Source organism: Berghia stephanieae, chromosome 4, assembly GCF_034508935.2.
Source record: "Berghia stephanieae isolate SIO BIC M18660-M18661 chromosome 4, UCSD_Bste_1.3, whole genome shotgun sequence".
Classification (NCBI taxonomy): domain Eukaryota; kingdom Metazoa; phylum Mollusca; class Gastropoda; order Nudibranchia; family Aeolidiidae; genus Berghia; species Berghia stephanieae.
The window spans coordinates 17,355,357-17,364,019 of record NC_088363.1 but is presented as its reverse complement, the minus strand read 5'-3'; positions in this window follow the sequence as shown (position 1 = coordinate 17,364,019).

Sequence of the window (8,663 nt, the reverse complement as noted above, 5' to 3'; positions counted from 1 at the left end):
CGGTTTAACAGACGTTTTAGAATTACTACTGAACACAACGTATCCTCTATACATGTTGTTTTTTAAAAATTGTTATTGATATTATGGATACGATTCAATAGCTGATGTCACGCCGCCCGGCAACGGCGGCCATCTTGGTTCTAAACAAAGAAAATCATTACTTTTTATTTTTCATGCTGGCTAGAACTTTTCATATGTCTTGTGATCAGAATGTGTAAAAGTCAAAACATGATCAAATGTATGAGTTTTTTCCCTCTGGATACCCTTTGTGCTCGCCGGAGAAATATTTCATACGGGCGTCCGCCATTGTTCCGATAGTTTAGATCCAGTGTTACTAAGTTACCATGCGTCATAAGGAAGGAAGTGACGTTATGACTGTTAAAGAGTATTATAAGTACCGTTTTTTTGACGACATTTATTATAGAGCCAGTAATTGATATAAAGCTCATGTATAGCCCTTCCACTGTTTTTACATGCCATGCCAGTACATTTTCACAAAGTAAATTTTATAGCTTTTTTCATCTTGACGTGATGTGAAAAACGTCGTGCTTTTACATATTAACCGGTCAACTGCCGTTCTCCAGAAAAAAAGGGTATTTAAAAATTTGGTCAGAAAAGTCGTCCTTCAAATATCGATCAATTTAATCAATAATTCTCAAACATGGGAACTCGCGAGGTCTTCCTTCACTGCCAGGTTTGAGAGTGTTTGCCAAGATGAGAGTCATTATAATCGATTGATATTTGAAGGACGATTTAATCGATTGATATTTGAAGGACGATTTTTCTGGCCAAAATTTTAATATACGTGTTTTTCCAGGGTGTGGCAGTTAACCGGTTGAAATTTAAAATTTATATTTTTGTAATATTTCTACACTCTGATCGATCATATGTGAAAATCCATTTAATATTCATATATATATATATATATATATATATATATATATATATATATATATATATATATATATATATATATATATATATATATATACACTAGTGGTCAAAAGAAAGTATACACTTGTTCTACCTACAGAATTGGTATGAAATATTGTTCTGGTTTATTTAAAAGCTATGTGTAATCATAGTATTATCATTTATCTTTCATTTTGTTAGAATGTGTTACGTTTATGGTTGATCTTGTAGGCAACATAGACTTTTAAAAACATGGTCTTCAAAAAGGAAAGTAACAAGTCAAAACAACACTATACTTTTGACAAACAATGACATTTTAATCAAATTACTTGCGTTCATTTCATTTGAAGTGAAGGTGAATCTAATTCAATCAGTAACGAGTATGTCCTCCGTTCGCACTAATCACAGCATTGCATCTCCTAGGCATGGAATTGGTCAATCTGGCCAGCTGGTGTTGAGGACTGTTATCCCAAGCTGTTCTTATGGCGTGGAACAGTTGTTGTTCATTTTGTGGGTCTAATGAATGGACTTGGCGGCCGATTATGTTCTACATATGTTCCATTGGATTTAGATCGGGGGATATTGCAGGCCACATGCTGATAACGTTCACTTTATTTGCTGGTATAAAATCCCTTGTTACAATAGCTCGGTGGGATGGTGCATAGTCGTGTTGGAATAAAAAATTAGGATGTTCATGAAAAACGTCAATTACATGGGGGTTGTAAAATGTGTTGGATGTACCTTGCACCGGTTTGACTTGACTTACTTGACTGTTGTTCACACTCTGTTCACAATATACTTAGAACACGCTCTGAAAGAAGTTCGAAAAGTCATTCCAAAACCAACGACTCATATTGAGAATGCAATCCCTAGAGAAATCGCCTATGCAGATGATGTCGTTTTTATTGGATCAACACCAGCAAATATAGACATCATACAAAATACCCTCATGAAATATAACCTCCAAGTCAATGCCAATAAAACCGAATTTACAACAATATCGAGGAACAAAGAGGAATGGAAAGAACAAAGAAAGTCGGCTCACTAATTGGAGACACCGAGGATGTACAAAGAAGAAAACAGCTATCAAACGCCGCACTCAGTAAACTCACCAATGTATGGATTAGAGGTGACAAAATAAAGAGAAACACCAAACTGAAACTGTACCGTGCTCTTGTAAAACCGGTACTTCTGTATAACTGCGGCACTTGGGCGTTGACAAAATCCGAAGAAGAACATCTGGATGCCTTCCATCGCACACAGCTAAGAAGGGTACTGGACATCAAATACCAAAAAAAGATCTCAAATGAATCACTCTATAAGATCACAAAAGAAAGACCAATCTCCCTTGACATTCTACAACAACGATGGCAACTTTTCGGTCACATACTACGCAGGGACAAAAACATACCAGCTAACCAAGCCATGTCGGGATACTTCCAAAAACACGGGAACCTTTTCAGAGGAAGACCGATCACAACACTCCCTGCGATGCTAAACAAAAACCTCACAACACTTGGACAAAGCATTAGTCTCATAACGGCAGGGGACCTTGAAAATCTGAGAACCCTAGCAGAGGACCGGCAATATTGGAGACACCTCACACAGGAAATACTGGAAACAGCCAAGGCGACCCGATCTTTCGGTCGAGACGCGAAAGGCATCTAAGTCAAGTAAGTCAAGTAAGTCAAGAAGTGTCCTCTAGTCTCTGCTTATTCCACCCCACACCATCACTTGTCCATATCCTCTGTTTGGGGATTCCACGACATAAGAATCGTGAAATCACTCGTGTGATCTTTGGTAACAACGTAATCTACCGTCATTTCTTCCAATCACAAAGCGTAATTCATCTGAGAAGATAACAAATGACCACGCATGCATTTTCCAGCGCAGATGAGCATGGGCCCACTGAAGACGGGCCAACCGGTGATGTGCTCTAAGAAGTTGTCGCATCCACGGACGTTTGCGATAATGTCATGCTATCTAAGTCTGCAACGAATATTATGTCGACTAATTCGTGTACCTGGGAACTCTAGCGCAGTTTCATTCGCCGTCCTAAAACAATCCCGTAGATGTAGGGTGCGTATAAAACGGTCCTCACCTTGTGTTGTTACTCGTGGTCTGCCAGTTCGATTTCGGTCCATTACCGTTTGTGTCATTTCAAATCGATCCACTAAGGAATATACAGTTCTCCTTGTGAAATTAAATATTCTTGCAACATTGGTCACAGACTTTCCAGCTTGAAGATGACCACTGGCACTGCACGTTGTTCTAAACTAAGTCGTGGCATCGTGCAGATTAATGGGTGGTATTTTGCATTGTGTTTTCCTGCCTTGAAAATAGTTCAAGAAGACACGGATGACAAAAAAATTAATCTACACACTTCCTGTCCACAGTACGGGGCTAAAATGTTACTTTAGCACGTGCGCGACGTGGTGAGCGAATTTCAGGTCAAAAACGAAAACATCGACTATAACAGAAAGGGTAATGGTAAACTACTCAGTGGAAAATCATTAGCCTACGTCAACGGATAAAAAAGTAACGACGATTTTAAATGTGTATACTTTCTTTTGACCTCAAGTATATATATATATATATATATATATTATATATATATATATATATATATATATATATATATATATATATATATATATATATATATTGCAATTCTTCAATGACTGGGAAAGAGAGAAATCAATTCAATATTAAAACAGTTATTGGTAAAATAAAATCGGAGAGAGAGAGAGAGAGGAGAGAGAGAGAGAGAGAGAGAGAGAGAGAGAGAGAGAGAGAGAGAGAGAGAGAGAGAGAGAGAGAGAGAGAGAGAGAGAGAGAGAGAAAGTAAACAATGAAATTCACCCCTGGCGTCTGCCTTGGGTTTCTTAAGTCTGGTAATAAAAAATTTTTCGTCGATAAAAAATAATTTGTCAAAGTGGGGATAGACTACAGAATCTACTTGTAGAAAATTTGAATGTTAAAGAAGTTATGCTTGTTGCTTGAAAAAGTATTTTGAGGAGGTCTGAAAAAGGGTTTATGGAACAGTGCCAGACAAAGAAAGAAGAAAAAAAAAACACTCTAAAAAATCGGTCTTCTTCGACCCACGAGGAAAACTTATTTTTAGGGTCCTTTTATTTCTTATTTAGAGGGGTTGTTTCCTTTCGGTTTGTTTGGTTGGGGGTTATTTAAAAGAGGGGGGGGGGGGGGGGGGGTTGGACCTTTTTTTTCCACTGGTTGTTTTATGGTAAAATTGTATGAAGTCTAAATATTTAAAAGAAATATTCGAACAAACGTCACTTTTCGAACGCATTGCATGCAGTCCAATTAAGATGAACCCCTATTTTTATTATTTCAGTGTAACTCACGGAAACCAATCAGTCATATCTAAAATAAAAAATCTGAATCAGATTCATATTTTATTCTGAGCAAAAGTTTATTATCACAAAAGACATTAATTCTAAAGGTTATTCTAACTGTTGACGTTGTTCTTGTTTTGTTAGGGTTTTTTTGGGAGGGGGGGGGGGGTTGGTGTAGGGCGCTATACAAATTATATTTATTATTTATAATCAAATGAACAACAATGCTTGTATAACATGATATCGTATGTACTTTTTTATGTTAACGGTTTAACAGACGTTTTAGAATTACTACTGAGCACAACGTATCCTCTATACATGTTGTTTTTTAAAAATTGTTATTGATATTATGGATACGATTCAATAGTCTGATGTCACGCCGCCCGGCAACGGCGGCCATCTTGGTTCTAAGCAAAGAAAATCATTACTTTTTATTTTTCATGCTGGCTAGAACTTTTCATATGTCTTGTGATCAGAATGTGTAAAAGTCAAAACATGATCAAATGTATGAGTTTTTTTCCCTCTGGATGCCCTTTGTGCTCGCCGGAGAAATATTTCATACGGGCGTCCGCCATTGTTCCGATAGTTTAGAGCCAGTGTTACTAAGTTACCATGCGTCATAAGGTAGGAAGTGACGTTATGACTGTTGAAGAGTATTATAAGTACCGTTTTTTTGACGACATTTATTATAGAGCCAGTAATTTATATAAAGCTCATGTATAGCCCTTCCACTATTCTTACATGCCATGCCAGTACATTTTCACAAAGTAAATTTTATAGCTTTCTTCATCTAGACGTGATGTGAAAAACGTCGTGCTTTTACATATTAACCGGTCAACTGCCGATAGTTGTTCCGATAGTTTAGAGCCAGTGTTACTAAGTTACCATGCGTCATAAGGAAGGAAGTGACGTTATGACTGTTGAAGAGTATTATAAGTACCGTTTTTTTGACGACATTTATTATAGAGCCAGTAATTGATATAAAGCTCATGTATAGCCCTTCCACTATTTTTACATGCCATGCCAGTACATTTTCACAAAGTAAATTTTATAGCTTTCTTCATCTAGACGTGATGTGAAAAACGTCGTGCTTTTACATATTAACCGGTCAACTGCCGTTCTCCAGAAAAAAAGGGGTATTTAAAAATTTGGTCAGAAGAGCCGTCCTTCAAATATCGATCAATTTAATCAATAATTCTCAAACATGGGAACGCGACGTCTTCCTTCACTGCCAGGTTTGAGAGTGTTTGCCAAGATGAGAGTCATTATAATCGATTGATATTTGAAGGACGATTTAATCGATTGATATTTGAGGGACGATTTTTCTGGCCAAATTTTTAATATACGTGTTTTTCCAGGGTGTGGCAGTTAACCGGTTGAAATTACAAATTTATATTTTTGTAATATTTCTACACTCTGATCGATCATATGTGAAAATCTGTTTAATATTCATATAAAATCATATATATATATATATATATTATATATATTATATATATATATATATATATATATATATATATATATATATATAATATACATATATATATATATATATATATATATATATATTATTTTATTTTTATTTATTTTTTAACGTCATAAATCTGTGATATAATATGTATATTAAACAATTCAGCATTAATGTCTTTCTTGTTTTACGATTGTTGTGTCCGTCCTGATTATGTTTATTTTGTTTCACAACAAATTAATAAATTGATTAATTAATTAAAATCACATTTGATAATTGTATAAACTACATGATCAAAATCCACGAATTTATTTATGTTGATTATGTTCTGTAATGTTAACCTGAATTCTTTGCACTATAGTAGTGGCATCGTATGTCCACAAATCCAGCGGGAATCCTGTCGGCCCATTCCTTGGGCTCATTCCCTGCTCTCAGACTTACTCGATTTAACTCACTCAATCCTAGATTTTTGTTTCTTTCCAAAATTGGAGAGAAAAAGTGTATCAAAAATGAGCATGTGTATAGATATTCTTATTCAACTAAAAACTAAAAACATTAGCTTTGATACTACACCTATAATTTGTCTCAGAAATATGTAATAAATAGGCATGGGGTAAAAGTAACCCAGGTAAACTACGGATATAGTCGGTTTTAGGGTTGAGTGAGTTAATCCTCTTCGCTCTTTGACTTTGTTAAAAATAAAGCCTCTACGAGTGTCCGCCATCTACTTCTGTCCTTACCTATCTCCAGTTTATAAGACAGTGCGCGCCTACACGTCTGTTTTGTACGTCCAACCTTTCGTGCCCCATGGGGGTTCCAATCGAGGGAGCGGTAGACGTTGCTCCCTGGTCTTCTCAAGATGTGACCGACCCATCTCCATTTCCTCCGAATTTGTTTTTTGTTTTTGTTTTTAAGGGTTTTACGGCGCTTGCAACACATTTAGGTTATATCAGCGCCAGTAAAAAGGAAGAAACTGGGATAGTAAAAAGTTCTAGAATTACAATTACAGCACCCAAAAAAAGTAAGACAAAGGGGAACTAAGAAGAAATAGGGATCAGATGTAGATTCCAAGAGCATACTACCAATGTACTTAGTTTGAGATCACCTATAAGTCTCATCCGGACACAAGTACATAACCCAACAAGGAGGAACACACTCAAATGCCTACATTTTACATTCAAAAAAATAAATATAATAATGCATAACAGAGAGATGATTTACAAAGAAAAAAATATCATCTCCCAAAAAAATATCTATGCATTTGACTGTTTCCCTCCCAGCTGGGACTCCGGCCAGGGCCAAGACAAAACCAAGTAATCTCATTCCAAGACAAAGACAGAAAGCAAATTGGAAAACAGATATAAGGGGATAGAAGACACAGTATGTACCTCCCTGCCCGCTATGGGAGGTCAGGATCCCCACCCAGCCTCCGAATTTGGGTGCTGATGGGTTTTGTGGTTCCTGCTCTCAGGATGGTGCAATAACCATCAGCGAGGCTTGTCCCTGGGCAATGAAGGACGACATGGTCTGTAGTCTCAGGAGACCCTTGACAGTTATAGCAAGAGAGAGAGAGAGAGAGAGAGAGAGAGAGAGAGAGAGAGAGAGAGAGAGAGAGAGAGAGAGAGAGAGAGAGAGAGAGAGAGTTTTTTTTGTTTGTTTTTTAAAAAGTTTTAAAGGGTTTTACGACGCTTGCAACACATTAAGGTCATATCAGTGCCAGTAAAAAGGAAGAAAATGGGATAGTAAAAAAGTTCTAGAATTACAATTAAAGCAGCCAAGAGATAGTAAGACAAAGGGGAACTGGGAACAAATGAGGATCAGATGAAGAATCCAAGAGCATACCACCAATGTATTTAGTTTGAGATCACCTATAAGTCTCATCCGGACACGTGCACAAAATCCAACAAAGAGGAATACACTCAAATGCTTACATTATACATTAAAAATAACAAATATAATAATACATAACAGAGAGATGATTTACAAGGAAAAAAATATCATTTCCCAAAACAATAACAATGCATTTGACAGCTTCCCTCCCAGTCAGGACTCCGACCAGAGCCAGGAAAAAAAAACAAGTAATCTCATTCCAAGACAAAGACAGAAAGCATGTTGGAAACAGATATAAGGGGATAGAAGGCACAGTATGTACCTCCCTGTCCGCTATGGGAGGTACTAAGAGAGAGAGAGAGAGAGAGAGAGAGAGAGAGAGAGAGAGAGAGAGAGAGAGAGAGTGGAGGAAGGGAATGAAGAGAGAGATAAGTTTCAGACATGTCGTAATCGTTATCAAACCTGAGCTGGACTGTCTCACTGAGCAACCAAATGACAGACGTTCGGTTGGTCTAGCAGTTAAGTGATAACTTTGTAAGGCACAAGGAATCATAGATATGATCTTTTGAGTTAAACAAGACACTAAACTGGCACGAAAATCAAAAACAACAAAAAACTCTTATATTATCTAGCATGTAAAAGAGCAGTGTAATGTTGTTTTGTTTTGTTTTTGTTTTTATGAGTGGGGGGGGGGGGGTCGAAAAATTCCCCATTCTTCACGCACAAAAACACAATGCTTCGGAAGTTGCCAACTCATAAATAGTGATTATTTATTTTAATCTTAAGGGTTTATTTTTCACTCTGACTACTGCTCAGGACATTTTTTTATCTTTAATGGCTTTCTTTTTTTAAAAAGTAACTTTATTAATTTAAATAATAGACTTAAAAATCGAAGATTTTATAATTGTTGACAAGTTTGAGGTCAACTTAGTACCATCAATATTTGAAGTGAATTTTCATCGTTGAAATTTTAAAAAAAATACTATATAAAAAACTTTGATTGTTATAGTACACCAATATGATTAATACTTTTCTGATGACAGATTCCTCCCAATTTTTCACTAACAGAAAATAAAGTAGAGAACGTAAAGACA